The 23,832-nt window shown below is 36.1% G+C and overlaps 1 protein-coding gene across 5 annotated transcripts in view; it reads right to left on the bottom strand.

Annotated features, from left to right (window-relative positions):
• The window catches only part of LOC113063991 (bifunctional heparan sulfate N-deacetylase/N-sulfotransferase 1-like), a 100,400-nt gene that overhangs the window by 42,213 nt on the left and 34,355 nt on the right, over positions 1–23,832 (bottom strand). Inside the window, exon 1 of one of the 5 annotated variants that reach the window (XM_026234468.1) lies at positions 7,506–7,526. The exons of the other annotated variants lie outside the window; for them this stretch is intronic. The gene's annotated coding sequence lies outside the window, so the exon portion shown is untranslated. Of the gene's footprint in view, positions 1–7,505; positions 7,527–23,832 lie in introns of those variants that run through there. 5 annotated transcript variants of the gene reach the window in all.

Here is a 23,832-nt window from a genome sequence, read left to right on the forward strand (position 1 = left end):
TAACGCCGTGAAGGACTGAAATCCTGCCGTGCCCCCAAGGTCCCCCTGCTCAAAAAAGCACATGTACAGGCCCGTCTGAAGTTTGCCAATGAACAACTGAATGATTCAGAGGAGAACTGGGTGAAAGTTAGCTCTTTGGCATTAACTCAACTTGCTGTGTTTGGAGGAGAAGAAATGCTGCCTTTAACCCCAAGAACACCATCCCCACTGTCAAACATGGAGTGGCTCAAGAAGAAGCACATTAAGGTCCTGGAGTGGCCTAGCCAGTCTCCAGACCTCAATCCCATAGAAAATCTGTGGAAGGAGCTGAAGGGTTCGAGTTGCCAAACTTTAGCCTCGAAACCTTAAAGGGTTAGTTCACCCAGATAGCAAAATTATGTAATTAATAAATTACCCTCATGTTGTTCCAAACCCGTGAGACCTCTGTTTATCTTTTCAATGCTTCAAAAAATTCTAACTGACCCTCTGATGTCACATGGACTACTTTGATGATGTTTTTCTTACCTTTTTGGACATGGACATTATACCGCTCAAACAGCTTCAATGGAGGGACTGAGAGCTCTCGGACTAAATCTAAAATATCTTAAACTGTGTTCCAAAGATAAACGTTGGTCTTATGGGTTTGAAACAACGTGAGGCTAAGTTATTAATTACATAATTTTGCTATTTGGGTGAACTAACCCTTTAATAACTTGGAGAGGATCTGCAAAGAGGAGTGGGACAAAATCCCTCCTGAGATGTGTGCAAATCTGGTGACCAACTAGAAGAAACATCTGACCTCTGTGACTGCCAACAAGGGTTTTGCCACCAAGTACTAAGTCATTGTGGCGAGTGGGGCGGGGCCGAGAGGCGTGGGAACGAGGAGTGAGGCCAGGTGTAGTGATTGGAGATGAGCTACACCTGCGCCCCACCGCCAGTATCGAGTCCCACGTAGGAGATGGAAGGATATAAAACTGGAGTGACGACCGTGAAGGACGAGAGAGGACCAGGCCTGGGACATTATTTTATGTGTTTGCTTTTTATTTGTGCGCGTCAGTCGCCGTGAGGGGCTGATGCGCTGTTTTGTATTTATTTTGAATATTAAAATTATGTTTTGATTGTCCGCCGGTTCCCGCCTCCTTCTTCCTGATGTATATGGAGTTTTAATATCGCTACAGTCATGTTTTGCAAAGGGGTCCAATATTTATTTTATTCATTAAAATGCTTTTAAAATCAATTTATTACTTTTTTTTTAAATTAGGTTTTCTGGATTTTTTTGCTGTTATTCTGCCTCTCACTGTTTAAATAAACGTACCACTAAAATTATATACTGATAATTTCTTTGTCAGTGGGCAAATGTACAAAATCAGCAGGGGATCAAAAAAGTTTTTCCCTCACTGTAGGTTTAAAAGACATGAGGGTGAGTAAATGATGACAGCATTGATTTTTAAGTGAACTTTCTATTTAATTGGACTAAAGGTCATGATGTAGAGGGAGACTGTTGTAGTCACAGGTATATAAAAAATAAAGAAATAAACAAAATGTTGATAGGTTAAAACAAGGGATGAAAAAAGGTGTTGAAATAAGTGTCAAGACATGGAAAAATAACGACCTTGACATTTAGAAACCCGTCACCATCTCACCCACGCCAGCAAGTTTCTTCAGTCCCAGATCTTTCTTTCCTTTCCTTTTTTTTTCAGTCTCAAAGCCCAACAGACCTTTGAAAAACACACCCTGCCTGCGAGTCACAAAAGCCATTTTCTGATGGCAGGATAGCTTCCATAACACTCTCTATCTCAAGGGCACAGCATACCTTCATTCCCAAAAGCTCATACTGTACTGTCAGCTCTGGGTCTTTCAAATCTTCTTGAGTGTTGGTTGAATCATTAACCTAGACAGACAATGCTTGACAACTGCTATATTACAAAACACAGAAAAAAGAGAAAAAAAAAAGATAAAGTTAGTTTAGACACATTATAATGCCACAGATTGCTGCCAAAGTGTTAAAATGAGATTTGTGCGCTTCCAGTTATGAGCGCAATAAAACAAAGAGACTGGAAAACAAATCAGAATAGTGACATCTACATGATATTCGGAATCGATCGGCACCAAATAAAAAAGTTATAGGCCTGGAGTGGAAAAAGCAGAGGATATCAATATACACAGGTGTTTTTGAGGGATCTGCTGATGGGTAAAAGATATGGAACCATCAAATGTTTATCTGCACTGTCTCCTCTTTCTTGTTTTAATGTCAAAGCTAAGCGATAGTACAGATTTGCTGCTGGAAGAACGGGACGATAAAAAGGACGACACGCTTTAACAGCTTGGAACACCAGGGCCAGATTCACTGCCACTCACAGACACAGGACACTTCCTGGAGCAAGTGGCGTGCATTTGTGTGGACAATAGCTGGCCGTTTGCCCTGGACAACTCGACTCAAAGGACTAGTTTCTACTGATCTTAACCGCAGGCAGACCTTAAAATCAAAAGAACCCCTCCCAAATCTGTACAGTGCTATTTAATGCTCACAATGACGAACATTGTTCATAGCACATGATGATGGTGGCTGTGGGGTCCGTTCCTGCTCATGAATGGAAGTAGTCAGACTGAAACTAATGCTGGCTCTGACCACCTCTGTTCTGTTACAAACCTAACCTAAACCTACAATAAGAACAAACCAGTCTGATCACTGAAATATCTGTGAATTCCATAAAAAGAATGATGCTGAAAAGTACTGTGCCATTCTGTTAATTCATGTCTTTAAAGAGCACAGAAAGAAAATAGAGGGAAAAAAAGGGGGAAAAGGGAAAAAGCTAAAAGTCTAATTTGTTAGAGAGACAAATCGCCAGCTGCAGGCCACTGGGAATGAACTCAACATGTTGCTGACTTCAGGATGATTGCGTCTGTAAAAAAGTGGGGAGTTGTTGAAAAATAAAGTGATATTTAAAAAAAATGCCTTCCATGTTAGACAGGCTATGGAGCTTATTTCTGCCGTGGAATGAAGATATAAAAATGGTGACTATTGTGACTTTTCATCTAACAATTCTGATGCTAATATCCCCTTGCAATCATGAGTTTCATACTATTTTGTCACACAATTGATCTCAAAATTGTGACACTTTTTTTCTCTGCAATTAAGACATGTTTCCCCTCAGTATTCTGAGTTTACATTTCACAATTTTGAAAATTTTCACAAAATTCTTCTTGTATGGAAGATTATTAAGAAACAAAAATGAATTAAAAATAAAGCTAACCTGTGACTTTGTCGCAATTCTGAGTTGATATTAAAAAAAATTGTGAAAAAAAACAAACAAACATTACAATTACTTTTAATGGAAGAAATAAGCTTCCATACTAACTAAAAAGACATACAGTATTCTGGGAAGTTTGTGTGCATTGGGAATCAAATTTTTCAAATAAAGCCAAGGTAATACTTTTTATATACAGAACACAGTGAAAATGACATAAATATGACAGTGGGCAAATGCATAAAGCGCAGCATAATTTGAAATCACTTCTAAAGTTTAAAGCATTTAATTAACACAGACTGACCATCACACAGAGAACACGCGATCATGCTGGATAAAAATGCACACTTCAAAAGATCTCACAGCTGGATTTGAAGTTTGCAAGGTTTGTGAAATGAAATATTCACTAGACATTCAAAGATTTGTTTAAATGAAATAAATGTGTATTTGCTTAATGCTGATGGCAAACGAGAAAGTCTTATAATGTTTGCCTTTCTATTACTAATAATGCAAAAGCCATCGTTATAATAATTTCTGTATACATTAATTTATTAAACCGTTCTGTCTGATTATTAGACAGACATCTATTCATATTAGAAAGAATTGTTAGCAATGGCTGTAAACAAGAAAGAGTGTGAGCACTGTGCGCGCTCAGGCGCTGCCTTTCTCAGTGCCGTCAAAATAATAGTCCTACCTCCAACACATCGGCCAAGCAGGAAAACTTATCGGCTGTTGCCGATATTTAAAAAATGGCAAATATCGGCTGATATATCAGCCTTGGCCCGATGACCACTTATCATAACATGCAATATTCCCACAAAAGAAATGAATTTTGTTAATGATAGTTCTAATGGGGCCCATTTCATTGATTTCCATAGCTCTTTTGAAATCTGTGTTTGATGTTATATAGAAACACTTCTTACTTCTTCAAAGTAAACTTAAAAAGCACTGTACTGAAACTGCAAAGGTTATGACATCACAATTCTATTCACAATGTCACCATATGCATTTTTATGTGTTTTTATAGTACACATATAATTTTGTTATGCCTTAATTAATTTGCAGCATTTGAAAAGTTTAATTTGTGACACGTGAAGAGACATATACAAGTCTTAAAGGAACTGTATTTTCCGGACTATAAGTCGCACCTTTTTTTCATAGTTTGGCTGGTCCTGCGACTTATAGTCAGGTGCGAATTATTTATCAAAATTAATTTGACATGAACCAAGACAAATGAGCTAAGACAAATGAACCAAGAGAAAACATTACCGTCTACAGCCGCAAGAGGGCGATCTATGCTGCTCAGTGCTCCTGTAGTGTACCACTGAGCAGCATAGAGCGCCCTCTTGCGGCTGTAGATGGTAATGTTTTCTCTTGGTTCTTGGTTCTAAATAAATGTGACTTACAGTCCAGTGCGACTTATGTTTTTTTCCTCATCATGACATATTTTTGGACTGATGCGACTTATACTTAGGTGCGAAGTATAGTCAGAAAATACGGCATATTAAATGAGTAAATGGAAACTGACTGACTGAAAAATGTGTCAAATTAAACAACAACTGTTTTGGTTGCAAAAAATTGTTATGAAAAAAGAAATGAAATAAAGTGCTCATTTTGTAAATATGCATATAATTATGTTACATGTTTACAAAAAGAAAAGAAAAACAATTTAATGTTATTACAATTTATTTATTTGTTTTATTTTTATTTCACAGAATTTCAACAATTTTCAAATAATTACATAATTATATTACATATTGATGTTTTATATATTATTATACATTGATATATTATTATAAAAGAATATAAATTATTGTATCACAAATTAATATAACAAACATAATGCTACAAGTTAATATGATGCTACTTATGCTACAAATGTGTATGTCCCCTTATAAGGTGTTGTTATTATTATTAGTGCTTTGTCGGAGTCCGAATGTAAGTGGATACGACAGAGAAAGAGAGAGAGAAACGGACAGTCAGAGAAACAGAGCAAAAGATAAAGAGGCTGATAGGATGAGAGCAAACAAGAGCCACATAAAAACAAGCTTCTCCATTGAGCAGATTGCTTGGTTCAAAGCGTAAAGATGCCACTAGGACAATTGGTTGGTAAACTCCTCAGGGCTTCAAACACTGAACTGACAAACAGCATTAGATACCCAAAGGGTCTAGACACAGCACAATCTGGAGAAGGTCGGGGAGTGTAATCCTAAATCCCTAATCCTGTTTATATGGGCTGGACCAAATGTGACGATGAAAATGGCAGATGAATGCCATTCATAAAACCTGGAACAAAAAACAACAACGGATTTTGCAGATCAGTTAACAGTTTAAATCTATTTGAGGCAATTACAGAGTAGTAATTTCCTAACCGGATTTAAATTTTGTGACCAATCGCCCTTAGAAAATCCTGTTTAATGCGTTGATATACTGATGAATAAACAAGCATGAAGTCGGAGGAGCTCAAGAAATCTTGACAGATGCAAAATACTTGAGATATTAGGACTTTGCTTACTTTGGTGGCAGAAATAGAGGGGACGCTCGAAGTCACTATTATGTATGAAGACACAGTGGAAGCAGCAGAGAGCAACAAATCAATCTTCACTGCTGGCGGCTCCAATCTCAAGGGCACTCAGTCTCCATCAGAAGACTGCATTTGCCCTTGCCAGGCCAGACGGTGTGTGTGCAGAGCTCCATTCTGGGCACTCTCACACCCGCCATTTACACACACACCAGTTTTGATACAACTGTACTGGTAAACACTCCTGTCTGACTGCACACAGTGTGCTGCCACCGTTCTACTGCCGGTGCCAAGCTCGAGGACAGGCTGACTTGCCAAAAGATCCTTCCCCACCCCACGCACAACATGGGCCGCATTCAGCTTGTATCTGTGCATCCACAGCACTGCTGTTCTAATGTCCATCCCAATCAGTGGATGTAATCTCCTGTTTCACTGGGACTGCACTGACCCTGAGAAACTGGCCAGCAAAGGCATGCAATCATGCGCTCAACCGACTATCATAACCACAAGAGAAATGGAAGTATGGGTAGGGAGGAGGCTTGTCTCTTAAAAATGAGGGTAAACAGTGGAGGCCACAGGCTGTTAGGGGTAATGGTGTGGACTCTCACAGTTTAAAATAAACACACTGCTCGCACCTATATTTTTGTCTGATTTAGATAACCGCACCGACCAGTACCCAATCGTCACGTTTAGGGTTCGTACGGTCATGACAAACCTGGAAAACAGCAATTTCCAGGACTGGAAAAGTTTTGGAAAAAATAAAACCAGAAAGTTTTGGAAAAGTCATGGAAATCTATTTCACAATTCTCTGTATAATAGAATTATGTGTAATCAGGGCCTGAATTTGGATCCAGGATTGCGCATACATCGCATTACTCATTCCCGCAGCTTTCGACAGTCAGCAGAAGTGAGGAAAAAAAGTGTTTATTACATTTGAAATCTGGATATTCATCTTACAAAAATGCATTGATTCGCTACAGGGGGCCTTTATTCACCCCCCGGAGCCATGTGAGGACCGTTTTATTACAGATGCACGCACTTTACATCACGTCTTCTGAATAGTTGACAACACCAGCTTACCCCCACTGAAAGCGTTTTTTTTTATATATTTTTATATTTTTACTACAACTTTGATTGGATTATTCTGAAAGAGGAAAGTCACATACACCTAGGATGCGTCGAGGATGAGTAGAAGATGGACAAATAGTGAACTAACCCTTTAAGTGGCCTTAACTACTATGTACTTACATAAAAACTAAGTGCAATGTACTTATTTCGTTCATATTTGATTGCAAAACACTTTTGCTGCTATTAAGGTGGGATATGGTTAGGGTTAGGGACAGGTTTGGTGGTATGGGTAGGTTAAAGGGTGGGTTATGGTGTAAGGGATGGGACACAACAGTGTAATTATAAATGCAATTTCAGAAATTAATTACAGATTAATTACACTTAAGTATTTTTAAAATACAAGTACAACGTAAAACATGTATGTTACACAGTAAGTGCATTGTAGCAAATTATTAATGGAAATGTAAGTACATAGTTGTTAACGCCACTTAATATAAAGTGGGTCCATATTTCTTATTATTTTCAACATTGAAGGTGCTCTTTAATAGCTGTGGAAATGTTGATCCTAGTGATAAACAAACAAAAAAAGAGGTAGCAGAATATAAAGAGCAACGGCACACTTACTACACATGGATAAAACACTATTGAAGAAGCATGGCCAACAGGGGTTCTCTTATCTATGAGCTAACCGTGAGGAGAATCAGTGCAGCTCCATCCTTTTTTTCCATGTCCCTCCATCAGTCCCTGATATCCAAATAACTCTCCAGACAGCACTAAGACAAAGAAGCATTTCAGAAACATGTTTGACACAGGCCCAGAAAGAAATCAATGAGCTGTCAGCCCAATCTCTTCCCTCAGTGTGCCTCAATGACTCAGACGAGAGAAGACAATGCAAGCTTGACCCCATCACTTATAAAGTCATCTAAGCTTCAGTTTCATTTTAAATGACAATCTGCAGGGTTAAAAGTGCAAAATTGAGAGATGTTTTGATTTAACTAGCCTTTAGGCCTCATGTGGACATTAAGCTAAGGGACACTAGAAGAAATTTAAGAGTGGAAGCAACTACTCACTTTGCATGTATCCACCTGGTATTTACAAGTGAAGCTGACAGCCAACGTTCTTGAATTCCTAAAATAAAATGATTCCACTTGTTCGGAATAGCCTCATTTCCACATTTTTGTCTCGGGACAAAAGCTGGCCAGCTAGAGCTAGAGGAGTGGTTATGAACAAAGGCAGAGTTTCTCCACATCTGGAGAGCGTCAGCGTTGCGGATCATTTCAGAAAGCTAACAGCTATAACACCAGCATCATTATTTTTTTTTTATAAGCTGAGCTCAAAACTCACTTTCAGTCAGCAGCAAGTGTTTGAAATAACTTGATCCAATGTGGATTATAATCACCATACAGGCCAGAAATATTTATAAGCGATGCAAAAGACTATGCACACTAGGCATAAACGTGTCTACAATCCTGATAAATTAATTCACTATGATCAATGTATCACTTATTATAATAAAACATTGATGCTTTTGGATTTAAATATTTATCAAAGTATGCAAACAAACGGCCACTTTCATCGTGTTCGTTTAGTGATCGAGCTAGTTCCAGTTACGTATTTCTTAGTTTTCTGATAACTTCTCTTTGTTGGTGAAATGATGGGGTTTTGCGACATTCTAGAGAGGCATGTAAAGGAGCTATTTTGACCTCGGTAATACAAGTCCAAGGCTATTAGCCCCCTTTAAAGCACTGGCTTGCACTAGCCCGACAGTGGAAAAGCGGCTAATGACATTCTATGCTAAAGGAAACTGCTTATATTGAAGCTCTTGTGACATAGCGCACTGGGAACGGCTGCAGGAACACTTCCATCAGCTTCTTTAAGGATGTCTTCAGTGGTTAGCCACGATACAGGGGATAATTGGTAGTGGTGTGCATCCACTAACAAATAAAATCAAGGGCAGCCATTACATATCGAGCCCAGATGCTCGGAAGCACTTCCGTTCCTCTCCTCTTAATTAGGTAGCACAACACGAAGGAACCAGGCTATTTTTAGCCCCTTTAACTACAGAGGGCTCTCATAGACCTGGAGAGAGTAGAAACAAGAAGAGAGAGAGAGAGAGAGAGAGAGAGAGAGAGAGGGAGAGGGAGAGAGAGAAATGTCACCTTTATTTTAGAGGACATTGGAGCCTCAAAGGTCAGAAAAATAAAAACTGACGTGTTGCTTGTTATCTCCAGTAAGAAAATGTAGACTTGACCCTGAAATTACCTTCAACGATAACAGTGAATTCATCTTTAGGATGTCGAGAATGAGATTACGCTGAAGGCCAGTCGCAAAAAATCAATTTCAAAGAGCCACTCAACTAAATCAAATATTCCATTTTATACACAGTCCTTCTGGTGCAAGGCATTCAAAAGCATATTATCTGTATTATAACTCACTCCCTCTCATTGCAAAGTAATATATATTTTTTAATGTTACCATAAAATATAATTTTTTAGATTCCAAATCTTTTCTATACAATATTAATATTAAATCCAAACTGACCTGACAACACTTTCCACCCATTTATTTTAGGTCCAACTGCTTAAGCATTAACAACAAGCGGCATAATTATAAGGCATCATTCCAGTAAATAACTCAAACGGTGAGAGTTGCAGTTTAATATACAGAGATATGAGTTTTGAAAGCAAAACTTCAGCCAAAGCATCAGCAATAGTAATAAGCATGAAAGCTTTGGAAATAATCTCTTATAATTATATCATAGCCCACTATTACAAGCTAATCAAATGGTAATGGATAAAACAAGCCTCAGTCTACAGTATTTCCTGCTGAATATCTTGCCGTACTCAGAAATGGGTAACATTAGAGAAGTTAAAAGGGTCAGTTAACCCAAAAATGAAAATTGTGTCCTTATGTACTCCCACTCCTGCCAATACAAACTTGTATGCAGTTGACTTTTGCTTTTGATCATGCTAAACCAGCTTCTTTCCAAACAAAGATTCATAGTGATCATGTCTGTGAAATAAGCAACTAGATATTTTTAGGTACTATTTAAATTTTAAGCAAAAGTTCACCAAAAATTTTAATTCTGTAATTTCTCTAATAATAATAATAATAATAAAAAGGACTATTCATAACAAAAAAGTCTGCTATTAATGCAGAAAAGCAGCTGCTTTGCAATGTATTTATTTTTGTTAATTTGGCTGTTTATGTCATGCAACCATTTAAAGCTTTCTCCATGGCAAGAACAGGACAGAATCAGTTAAAGGTTCATATGATGCGATTTCAAGTTTTCCTTTCTCTTTGGAGTGTTACAAGCTGTTCGTGAATAGATAAGATCTGTAAAGTCGCAAAGACTAAAGTCTCAAATCCAAAGAGATATTCTTTATAAAAGTTAAGAATTGTCCTTGCTCTCCTAAAAAGTCTTTTTTTAAAAACCCCACATGTCTACGTCACGATGTGGGAAGATTTTCATAGCGCTGCCCAAATGTTCACACAAAGAAGCCTTGACTTTGATTCTCGCTGTTGCCATTGGAGCCATGTTGTGGAGATGATGTTTTGTTATAAAATTAGAACTAAAACACAACTAGAAATCAGTGGTTAAGTTGTATTTACAACACTGTTCCAGAACAGGTCAAGCCAAATATACAGATGTGTGCAAACGCATTTTATGGAGGACTGTTTCCTGATCCTGGGAGAGAAGACCACAATGCCGGCTGTTCTGACTCACAGTCTGTAAGTACGTTTACATATGTAAAGGATTTGCCACTGATGATTCAAACGCGAGGTTTGAGCAGTGTAGAGCAGCGGTTCTGCACGTTTTGCATGTTTTTCTTGCATCATTTGTTCTATTCAAATGCAAGTACCCTGCAAAGTGGACATGCCAGGAAATTCCCCCATGATTCCAGTTCGAAGCAAACGTATATGTTCCATTCAAAGTGCATTGAAGTGTGCGAGACGTGAATTTAAACTGTATTTATTTACAAAGGTATATGATGTCACACTTGTCCGTGTGTTAAGACATTGCACAGCGCAAATCCATGAATGAATGTTCCGAAGTAAACTTCAACAGTTTCCCCCTGCTCAGGGAGTAGGGAGTAGGGAGCAATGAACACTGTGTAGGGACTATATCAATGGGAACACATTTCATGCACAGAGCTCACTTCTAATAAGCTGATAATCTGAATCAGGTGTGTTAACAAAGAGAGACATGCAAAATGTGCAGAGCTGGGGGACTGCTGGTGTAGAGTAGAGCTTGTTGTTTGTTGTTTCTTCTATCACAAATGCAGACATGGTTTTATGTTTATGTATCATGATGCAACACAACTTAGAAACACAGTATAAGTCATTATAACCCATAATTATGTCCCCACTGGATGTAACAAATGGCTCATTTGTAATGTGTTTTATTGTTTTTATCTTGGTGTTCTAACCGAGACATGCATCACAGTCGCTGAAAAAAACGATTCGTTGTCTGAACAACCATTACTTATAAAAGTAAATATATTAAACACAAAAAACTAAGTATTTATAACTTTTCAATGTCTACTTAACATATATAGTTCATGTAACACAAAAATATAAGTTACAAAGTGAACTTAAGTGTATGCATAAATACAACGAAAGAAAATAAGTCATGACAACAACTAGTACAGTTATGTTAAAATTAAGTAAATATAGCACACAATTTTAAGTATTTGACTGTGAGCCATGTGATATGCTGTTTCCTGCCAAGGAGCCATTTTGTGAAGCACATGTGAAGACGGTGAGAAGAGGTAAGCTAACTTTTTTTGAAAACTAAGTATAATATTAGATTTATATTGTTTATTGCGTTTGTGATCTAAAAAAGGAACTGTTAAACTGTATTTCTGAATCGCTTAGAATAATGTTTCTGAAATTAGAAACGTGTTATGAATACTTATGAAAACAGAGTCTGTTCGTGTTAACCCATTCCAGAATAATAATAATAATAATAATTGTTCTCATGTTCTCTATGAGTGGCAGTCCTGGCCTGGGCACAGGTTAATTTTTAGGTTTGGTTTATATTACCTTGTAAAATATATGCTACATTTCAATATGCATGCATGATAATTAAATAATGGTGATCTCGATTCAGACACATGCTAACTTATTTCTAAATGACAATGATTCCTCTGTCTAGTAAACCTTCTAAATTATGATCACAACTGTAAATTTAAACCTGCATTCCCTCTGCCGCCGATCTGGAGAGAGCAATATTAATGGATAAGATAGATACAAAATGTGCAGAGCGGTGGCTCTTCAGGATCAGGATTGAAAGTCTATTTCTGTTTATCTGTTTATCTAAAGAAAGTCATTAATCAGGAACAGTGTTAGGATGAGTAAATAATGAAAACATTTTGTGTGAATCAACTGACTGACTTGGCCATTCTCCAATTAGCTTTATAAAAAATATTCACTGTAGAAATTTCAGATCATTATTGTGGTGTATAGATTTTAATTTTCTCTTTCAAAATTCATTTTCCTTTCAACTTCATTTCCATCAGCAGTTTCACCGTCATCAGAGATGAGTTGGTCAAATAATGCCTTGATTCACAAACTCTATGGAGCCACTGTATAGTTGTGATTTTGTGTCTATGCAGCATAACAAGCCGCATTTTGTTTTACTTTTTAGACCCGCCCTGTGGAACAACGTAAAGAAGTTGTAATTCTATGCTTAACTGTCTGCCTCTCTGAGAATCTCATCAAGCACCATCAGCTGAGCATCTGAAATCAATCAAAAACCAAGTTACTCTCCAAAACTAAACAACTTATATAAAGTCAGTTAATTAAATTCAACCAACATAGAAATAAAATTAATGGCTGCAAATCACTTATTTAATTTTAAAATATTTCAAAATCTTAATTTTTTTTGTGTGTGTGTGTTATTTCATTGCAATGTATTTTTTTTGCACTGAGAAACAATCAGAAAAAATATCAAGTGGTGTTGTAATTAAATACACATTTGCTTTGTTTTGTTTTTTAAAGATACTCATGGGAATAAGGAGAAACTGGAACTGCTCACACTTAAAATCATCATGAAAGGTGGCTCAACAGATGATCCATTACAGACTGGGATAGTGCTGGAAGGCATAGAGGTGATGATGGGGTTGGAAGGTGTTGCAAAGGCTTGTGTTTTTCTGCTTGGCCTAATTTATGCTATTAATCTGAGTTATCCTAAAGAGCTCATTGTACAATGTTTGTCTGCAACTGTTCGATTAAATACTTGATTTATTCTTAGGATGTTTGTCGCGTGTTCCAAAAGTAAATATTAGAAAAATTGTTGCAAAGGGTGAAAAAAAGTGATCTATTTTGAAGTTTGCAATCTGTGTGTTACAAACAAAACATAAAAGAAAGAAAGAAAATGCTTTTTTTTTCTAATTTTATTAGGACTTTTGTACTAAAGTAAATGTTTGAAAAATGTAAACCCTTTAAGAAGTGTTGCAAAGGGTGAATAAATCAAGAAAATAACATGTTGGAAATGAAGCTACATTTGTATATTTGTCACATTTAGTTGTAAATTCATGATGTTTGGTTTTAGGCTTCACCTTCACTGCAGCCTGTAAAAAAAATAAACTGAAATGCTTTATTTTGTGTAATTTGCTTGTTTAATTTATTTAAGATGCGATGACTAAGGAGACCAATAGCTGAAGATCTAAAAGCAGTTAAAATGTTAAGTTGGTTCAACTCAGATTTTTAATATAAATGATCTTAAATGTTAAATTAACACAACTTGAAATTACTTGGTAGATTATATAATGTTGAATATTTTAAGTAAAGAACGTTGAGTCAACTCAAATAATTAAGTTCATATAACAAAGATTATCTTGTTTATTTTAAGTAAAATTGTTCCAAGTTAGGTTTACTTAAAAAGTGTGTTGCAAAAATGGTGCATATATATTTTAAGTAAATCCAACACATCATTTTTACCAGTGAGGGGCATATACACACACTTAAAGGCATTCGGCCAATCACAAAGCACTGGATAGCTGGCCAATCAGAGCCTCGCTTTTCATAACGATGAGCTTTGTAAAAATCTACGCATTTCAGAAAGGTGGGGCATAGAGGAGAAACAATAATGTACAGTATGTGGAAAAAAATATATTTTTTACCTTAAACCGCATAAACATTTCATTCCACTAAAACCACAAAATAATTTTATTTTAATAACAGGGCTCTTGACTATGAATGTGCAAGTTATAATTTTAATTGGTTACAGATGTGTGAGTGCATGCTCTATGCAGAGGCAGAAAGATTCACTAACGCTAGCAATTGTTTTTTTTTGCTTCTTTGCTTTTTTTTTTTTCCCTGACTGAAGAAAATGTGATTTTAACTGAATATTTAATTTCACTCACTGTCAAAAATTTTATTTTATTAAATTAAATTTTACTTTTTGTTTTTATTCTGAAAAGTCTGTTGTCTTGTCCTCACATTATAATATGGAGGCTTTCTTATTTTGTAAATTTCCTACTGTATATATATAATTTAAACAAATTTTTTTTTAGTTATATGCATTGCTAAGAACTTCATTTGCACACCTTTAAAGGTGATTTTCTCCATATTTAGATTTTTTTTTGCCACCTCAGATTCCAGATTTTAATATAGTTGTATCTCTGCCAAATATTGTCCTATCCTAACAAACCATACATCAATAGAATGCTTATTTTTTTTAAAAAAAAGTGTCACATATAAGCTAGTTTGTTGCTGGTTGCTTTTCAAATTAAGAATAATAATGAACCCATCTTTCAAGAATTTGTTTGATTCTTAAAAAGTGAAAGGATTCTAGGTGTAATTATCTTTTCTTGTAAACCGTGACACCAAGATTGCGAATTCGGAAGAGAAAGGGAAAGAGATCGAAGCCTGACTTATAACACCGCAAAAGAGGAACTCTCGTTCACAAAATTCTACAAATAATACTGATGAAAAAGTGTGTGGAATGTTAAAAACTATGATAAAAGAAAAAACTATTCATCAGAATGCACTAATTAATACCATGTTGTAGCAAAAAAAATAATAAAATAATGTTCCCGTGCGACCAACTTAGCAGTGGGAGGAATGAGCCTAGAGCCCTGAATAAACAGATCTAAAAGTATAACATCTTTTCTTTTCTATTCTAATAATAATAATAATAAAAAACCTTGGCTATGTGTACGGCGCTAGACTAACTGAGACTTGTCATGTCACTTGTATAATGTTGTTGTTCTCTTGTTGGTCTAATTGCTTTTATTGTTCTCATTTGTAAGTCCCTTTGGATAAAAGCATCTGCTAAATGATTTAATGTTAAAAAAAAAAAAAAAAATGTAAATGTAATCTCCAATCATGTTATATACAGACATACAGCCCTAGTGTGGCTAGAAGAAAGAAAACAAGTCCTAAAAAAACATCTTCTGCCATATCTTCAAAAATATTAAATTCTCAGCTTCCACTGCTGTCCTGAGGCCAGTGCCATATCCTATTCTGTCCATCAAAATCAGTGGAGACACAATACCTCAATGTTATAAGGAAGGATATAACAGGCTGTCTAATCTCCCACAGGTCACACTCGATTGATCCAGGACAGCTGCGCAAACCGCTTACATGTCTTTTTTTAAACTCTCTGTTTAAAAAAGAACTGTGTCAAAGCAATGTGTTGTATTAGCTGTGATTAGATGGGGTTTAATATGATAGATCCTAATGGAATGCCATCAGCGCAGGCCTGGAGTTCTGCACTGGAGTCCAGTGTCACAGTGAAACACAATGAGACGTCTATGTAAAGCTCTTAAGAGACAAACAACAATGGAGTGCCCGTGTCAGTTCTTGTTCACTGTTCTTGTTATTCAGGCTTCATTTGTGCTGAGGCAGGACAAAAGACACTTCAGTTTTCACTAAAGGGGTAAAAAAAACACTGTCTCTGATAAGGCGGTAGTCCTTTATTTTTTTTTCACTTCAGGATACTGGTAGAAATAGACATTTTGGCTGACATGATTGCCAATAACTGCAATGACAATTTATCATTCTTTTGTTCTAAACTGGAAATCTGGATCACATACAATTAATACATTGTGATATCCATCACACATACAAAGGTGTCAAATAATCCGTTAGAAACCATTCCAAACATTCTAGTATGTTGATTAAAAAAAAATGACAATTTCCTACACTACCATTACAAACTGAATGACTATTTTAGTAGAAATATTGTGTCTGCATTAGTAAAAGACTGCACACAGGAACTATATATATAAAAAAAAGAAGGTCATCTGCAAATGCATTAAAAGAAAACCAAGCCTGAACATTATTTACATTAGTAATTCAGTCAAATTATAAGAATGTAATCGCAAACAAACTTTTTTTTAATTAAAAAAGATTGCAGTGAACATTTAAAAAGATTTTTCCTACCATTCTACAACTACGGATCAAGTATGTGCATTACACAGATTAATTTTCCAGACCATGAAGGATTTGTCATATAGCTGGTTCTCTGCGAGTCCAAACCAAAGGGCTCAGTGGTTGAGAATACCACAAAAAGGCTCAAAGCCAGTGCAAAACCTCCCAATGAAGTGGTTTTTATAGAATAACCCATGTACAGAAAAAGTAATAAGTTAAAGCTATAAAGATATGTACAAGCTTAGACATAATGCATCTTCCATGATGGCTGTAGCCAACTATCCCACCTCAACCTTCCTATTACTTAAAAAAAAAAAAAAAAAAAAAAAAAAAAAAAAAAAGTGACCTTACCAAAACAACTTTGCCCTTTTAATGTGAGAAACCATCCCACTGAGAACAAACATGATACCGGCTCAAAAACGAATGTGTAGCCTAAATAAAACTCCAGGCTGAATCTACTTGTTAACAAGCAGAAATGAGAGCAAATGCTATTGTGTAAGGTCCTCGCAAAAGGGGGAGAAAAGAAAAAAAAAACTAACAGAAAACTGTGGCTTAATCTTTTTGGCATATTCTATATAGCTTTAGGGAACGAGAAGATTTCCTCTTTCACTTTAAGACACGGAAGGAGGGATTTAGGTTAAGACAGGCGGGAGAGAGTGAGAGAGGATGTTGCCTTAGAAGTTATAGCAAAGCCAGAAGCAATGCATCATGCTGACATGAACGAGGAACAGAGGAAGAGTGAATTTACTCTATTGGATTTCAGAGGAAACAAATACGATTGACCAACCTCAAGATTCATCACACTGACTACCAATTAGATGGGCCATCGATTTCTGAAGGGTCAAACGTTCTGTTACACCTTAATTGACGCTCACACGACTGCAGCTAGGCAAAAATGGAGAAACAACTGTATAAACACACCACTGAGATTAACTGCTTAAAAAAAAGAGAGAGTATGTGTTTGCAAATGTAATTGTGTGTGTGTGTGTGTGTGTGTGTGTGTATTAAACATTTGCTGGTATTCAGTAATGCGATATATCACGGTAATGAATATGCACAATATTGTTATCGTGGGCATTTCTAAATACCATGAATAATTATATATTACAAATTCTTCAGAATTTGGAATGCATTTTAAGGATAAGTTTCCCATCAACTGGTCAAAATGCACAAAACAGCTGGAAAGACATGTGGGCCGCTATGATCACGTGAGAGGAGAGGAGAACACGTGAGAGACGTGCTGAATGAAAGCACATTCACTCGCTTTCAGCAGATGACGCTAAACTGCAGAAAATGCAGCCGTTACTCTGAAAACTACATAAAGCAACTTTTCAAATTTGTGGATTTGTTATGGTGTTCATTACAGCGCCAAATACTTAAATATTTAGACTAAACAGGCAAATCACATCATTCACACTTTACATTAGGGCTTCATTAGTTAACAAACTGCCAATGAAAAATTATTCTGAATATTCATCAATCTTAGGTATTCCAATATTTAATAACACGTTGTTAAAATCAAAAGTTGCAGCTGTGTTTTTTAATGAGCTAACATGAACTAAGACTTGTATTTTTTAACAAAGATTAATAACTTCTGTAGCAAATGTAGCTATTGCTCAATGTGAATTTTAATGGTTAACTAATGAGATCTTATTGTAAAGTGATACGAATTGGTCTTTATAGCTATTTTGCACTTTAATCTGTGTAAAACATTATAAACTATTTATTTTTTCTGTATTGCTTTATTGTATTTAAATGTTCAGTTATTTCTGTTATAAGAAAAAAGTTATTTAACCTGTTATACTGTTTTATGACCACTTTTTTAAAACAATATTTCAGTACCATGATAATACCATATACCGTAATAAAGGCATTAGCAAATAATTGCAAAAGGAAAATTTGATCCTGGCATATCCCTAGTGTGTCTATGTGTGTTTTATTGGCCTACTGTTGTACAGGCCTACAAGCTTGGATTGGTAATGCTGCACTGTAATCATAGTAATTTGTTTATATTTTATTATATGATATTGGTTTGAGACTATAGATGGATACCGAAACCCGGTATTAAACTGGCCCCGGGGCTAAATTATGAAAGACCGTAGTAACAGTAAGATCTGACGGTATCGGTTCTGCTTTCGGTACTGGGGGAAAAAAAATAATGTTAAGACGTTTGATCCGTGAGATCTGCGTGAACTCTCATGCACGCCGCGAAGGCTGTCTGTCAGTCACACACTCACACACACACCACAATGAGCGCACGCACATGCTTAATAATAAAGAGTGACGATGGCGAAGAGATTTGCTTAATGTTATCGTGCACATTAAAATTAAAATTAAACCAAACATTTCTAATTTGCGATATTATTAAGACGTTTGTCTGTGAAATCAGCAAGAACTTGCATGCGCGCTGCGGAGGGTGTCTGTCAGTCACACACACACACACACAACAAGAAAGAGCGCGGTACACGCATAACAGTACGAAAACTCCCGCTTAATACAAAGAGTGACGATGGCGGAGAGAGCAAAATGACTTCACTAGAGTTAATGCTGACAACCCTCGTTGTCATAAGTGCAAAACAACATATGCATGTAAGGGCGGAAACACAAGCAATCTGTCAAAGCATCTTTCAAAAGTGCATTATGTGTATTGATTGCCTAGCTAGCTCGACTCTGGTTGTTGCCCCAGGTATGTATGCTAAAATCATGTTGAATCAATGTTGTTCACATCATTTAAAATAAATGTAAAATCTCCCTGGTTTGCTAACCTTACGTAGAAATTCTGTTGATTTCTTTTGGGAAAAATGAGAATGAAATCAACATATTTTCTACTTGTTTTTAAAATTCCAAATAAGGAAAAATCAGCATGTAAATGTAAACATTTATTTGGCTAACTTAAATGCACAGCACCCCACGTTAGTTTAAAAAATAGCCAATTGCTATTTTATATATGTGTATATATATATAGTACGTAATGAAATGAAGATGGACACAGTTTTTGTTTTTACTGTATTTACTGTTTAGCTGTATTTACTGGTCCGAAAGGCTACCAAGAGGCCTACAGCAACTCCTTAGGGAGGGTTGCAATAAAAAAGGCACTCCTCGAGAAAGGCCACTTGCGGTCACGACTGAACTTTGCCAAAACACACCTTGAAGTTTCTTAGGCAGATGAGACTAAAATGTAATTATTTGGCTTCAACACCAAACTATACGTCTGTCAGAAATCCAACACAGCTCACCATCCAAAATAACAATTTCCTACAGTAAAGCATGGAGGTGGAAGTAATATTCTGTTATGGGTGTCCTTCTTCCAACTCAGCGATTATTTTCTGACATGTTGGTGTTATATCTTTCACTTGTTATATCTTTTTAGAAGTTCCACTTATAGTAAATACAGCTGGATAAAACAAAAACTGTGTCTGTCATTATTTCAGGCTGCAAAGCAACAATATGCATGTATATTTACAGTAGGTGGCCAACTAAAATGCCTAATACCGCCGTGTGTACTGCCGCCGTAGGGCCACGGCGTTAACTGCAAGTCAAGTGCAGTTCTGTGTTAAAATAATTCACGAAAGTACCACCAGGTTCATTATGAAGCTCATTATGCGGGCCTTTGTCTTCTCAGGTGTAAAACACAATAATATTCATGATAGTTGACGTCTACTTGCAAATGACTTTTACAAAAAGTGTCTTAGAAAATTTAAATCAATATATTGTTTTCTGTAAGTGAGTAAACAAGATGATTTTCACATAATTTAGAAAGAAAAATTCTAGGCTACAAGCTCCAGTTCTCAAAAATCCCGGGAACCATTGTTCTGTATGTGTTTTATTGCCTTTTCAAGTATTTTAACATTTGTAGTTTCTCACTAACCACACACAACTTAACAGAAGGTTAAACAGTAATTATGAAAACCATTAAAACTACACAATTTTCTTATGTTATATTAAGGGGCTTTCATTTCAATCGAAAGGGTAATGTAGAGGTAAAGGTTTTGAACGAAAAATCCTGGCCTTGGCCGTTGGTCCACTGTACAAGCATACATATGTATGTGTACAAGGCCGCACATTAATGATACTTTACTCACGTTTCGATTTCTCTGACTCACTCCTTAAAAAAATAAAAAAATAAAAAACCTAGAGAAATCAAAGCCAATCAGAATCTGCAACATAAAAAAAAACTATAAATCATAAAAAAGTAGTATACTAACTTGCAACATTTAGATTACATTTAAGGAAGTGTGCATTATGCCATAAAAAAATAAAACGATTAAAAAGCTGGCTTATTGTTGCATATTATAGGCTAGGCCTAGTTCTAACACATATTTTGCCATTTTAGTTACATCAATGCCACAAATTATGAAAGGCTTTAAAAACACTTAAATTTAATAATTTGCTAATAATTTGCAATCCATAAAATTTAAGTCAAAACAAACTAAATTAAAAAAATATATTATGGCAAATATAGGCCTAATATACGAGAATATTGACATTTTGCAATAGGTCCATGTATGCAGCTCACTAACATAGGCTACTACTTTTAATGCTCCATTTTTTAGGATAATATAACACATAATTAATATTAAATAAATAATACTGCACAATGTTTCAAATCTAAAATATGTTGTAATAGTGTGTAGCTTAAGAGAAAATAAAAGCACAGGCTCATAGGCTTGACATTTATCCTGCTTGAATTTTTTCTAAGAAACAAACATAACTTCATTAGTAGGTCTACTAAATTTTCAACTGCACACTCTGGTTGGCCACCTACTGTATATGTATCTATATTCTAGCGAAATAGTCAGTTATTTGACATCTAGTAAACTACTATGACCCATCCTTAATAGAAACACCTTTTATAAAGTTTTATTTTTTTCTTTGTTGAAGTATGATTTTCATAATATACAGTGTTCCATAATCCCAAATAATCTATAATCAGTTTTGTTAGGATAATCTACCAGAAAAGGAAAAATCTAAGCCCTCCAAGTACCCACAAACATGGCCTCTGACCTGCACGGAGTGTATTATTGGCAGGGTGTAATATGGTCTAGCATGGGTTCACATCTTGATGGCATGATCACACAATCAAACAAGACAAATAAAATTCCACTTCTACCTGCTTTTGTCTCTTCTATCAGCACTTTAGACATGTAAACTTCAAACAAAAGACTTTGTGTCCAAGACCAACTGACCGACATATATAAATGGCTGATTAGCCTTGCCTTTAGATGAAAACTACAGTTCTGAAGACTCGTGACCTAAATTAAATCTGCACTAGTGGTTTGTCCATCTACATTTAGACACTCCAAGGAGAAACTCGTCCTACCCCTGGAACCGAACAAGTGACTTCTCAATTTCATTCGGCACCAGGTCTCCCTTCTCGCCACAGGTGCAGTGGTCAGTTCACAGGGCAGCACCGCACACAACTCCATTGGCACCTGTCATCCTTTGAATCCCATTTCTGATGCCAAATCTTGCTTAGTAAGCCAGGTGGTGAAAGTCACCGGTATAAGCCTGGCCACAGGGTAAGCTTTGTGTGCGAGCGATGTGGGATAATGCTAATGATGAGTGCAAATGTGTATCTTTGCTTCTCTAGAAGCAAAGTAATGGCTATATACTGTCACATTAACCAATGCTGCATATTTGTAAAGATTGCTGCTGCTATGTTATAAGATATAACAAATCAAAAGTCAATGTGATATTCTGTTTGTAACTCATTTCCAGGTGAAACAAGATATTTAATTATAAAAATAAATGATAATGTAACTATGCATAGAGAACTAATGCAAACTGATAAAAAAAAAAGTACAAAGTATTTCCAATTGTTTTTTTTTTGTTGTTGTTGTTTTTTAATGATTAAGATCGCTAAGGGTGCTTTTAATGGCTTTTCCACCGTATTAAATCTCATTTTAAAATATATTAAAATAAAGAACAATTTTAAATTGTTTACAATATTACTTAACAGTCCTGTTGAGCCTAAGAGACTTACTAGAAACAAAAACATACTGTAAATATTTCAAACTTTCAACCCTCTACATTGTGAGTAAATCACTTGCATTTGCGACTAAATTTTACTCTGGGCGACTAAATTATGTCTATTGTTAGCCATTGGCTTATAATTTCTTAGATTTTACTCACCAGTGTGTGTGTTCGAGGCTATTATAAGATTAGCTAATTTTCACTCACTGAACACTGACAGAGAGCTTCAGAATTCTGCTCTCCATCAAGCGATTGGTTTCCTTTCAATTCATCTCAATGGATGCACAGCACATCTGTATTTGCCGAACTGTGAAAATTTTTGTAAAGGTGCACGACTCACCGTCACTTTGTTGATAGCGCCGTTTCTCACATATTCAAAGAGAGAGAGACAGAGTCTAAACACTGAATCGACACGCTACATGTAAACTATATTCTTTGTTTTATTTTTGTCTCAAAATAATGGAGTTCATTTAGAATTGTTCAACTTTTTCGAACAAGCAGAAGATTTTCTACAGCCGGTTTCCCCTGTAGTGGGCGGAGCTAATGCGCAAATGGCTATTTCTTTGGCTGGCGCTCATTTATTACCGTCTCTGTTTTGATTTCATCAAACCAGTTCAACTGAATGCAGATAACGTGATCAATATTCATGAACCCAGCAACCCTCAATCCATAGTGCATTGTATATTTAGGTAGTAGAATTAGCAGTAGTATTATCTTTTAATAATAATTAATATGATCTATTACTTTTTTCTTTTTTTTTTTTTTACAGAAACCCTGAATAACCAAAAATATCTTAAGCATCACCCCCAGTCTTAATTTCAATAGTGCATAATGCTTGACAGACTGATTAAGAAGCTAAGATTTAAGAAGCTGTGCCATTTTACAAAGATAAGCTGATTGGAATCGTGTGTGTGTGTGTGTGTGTAAAATAGAATATTAGTGTGGCGAGTAAAAATCTTACTAGCCAATGGCGATTATATTGCCAAGGTGTGCATAGAGGGTTGAACCTTTGACCATTAATAAAACAAAATATAATATAGATTTTTTTTTAGCTGTAAGCATTATCCTTAAACCAAAACAGTTGTTTTTTTTTAAATATATGGTAGCTTTTTATGGTCAGCCCCTAAGATATCCGGTTTGACTGCCAGATCATTGACTCATGCTGGAATAACTAAAGTCGGAAAAAAGATCCCTGTCAATCCACATTCACCCACTTAAAACACCCTGAAACCATCCTGCTTTATGATCTTGCTTGTCTTACCAACTGCCAGAGCCCCGGTTGCCATTTGAAGGCGAGGTGTAGCATTTGCTCTGCCTTGATCATCAGCGTGTGTGTCCAAGCTCTCAGTGGGGAATTCTGGCTGGCATCTCTTTTGGAATTGGCAGAGCTATTTGTCAGACACTGAAAGATTCTTGCAGAGATGAGCATCTTAAAATGTCAACATAGCATACAAATAGCCCAAACATTTAAAAGAAAAAAAAGTAATTTGGCTTTTTTTGTTGACAAATCAGCAAAAGGCACTTCTGAATTGCCAGAGCCTTTTGCACAGCAGGACTTCAAGTCCAACTAGCAACTAATCACAGTGACACAGTGAGTCATCAGGGAGACTTGGCTCAAGGTTCACTGCGGGAATTTGCAGAAAATCTCACTCATTTTGACAA

Source organism: Carassius auratus, chromosome 46 (genome assembly GCF_003368295.1).
Source record: "Carassius auratus strain Wakin chromosome 46, ASM336829v1, whole genome shotgun sequence".
Lineage (NCBI taxonomy): Eukaryota > Metazoa > Chordata > Actinopteri > Cypriniformes > Cyprinidae > Carassius > Carassius auratus.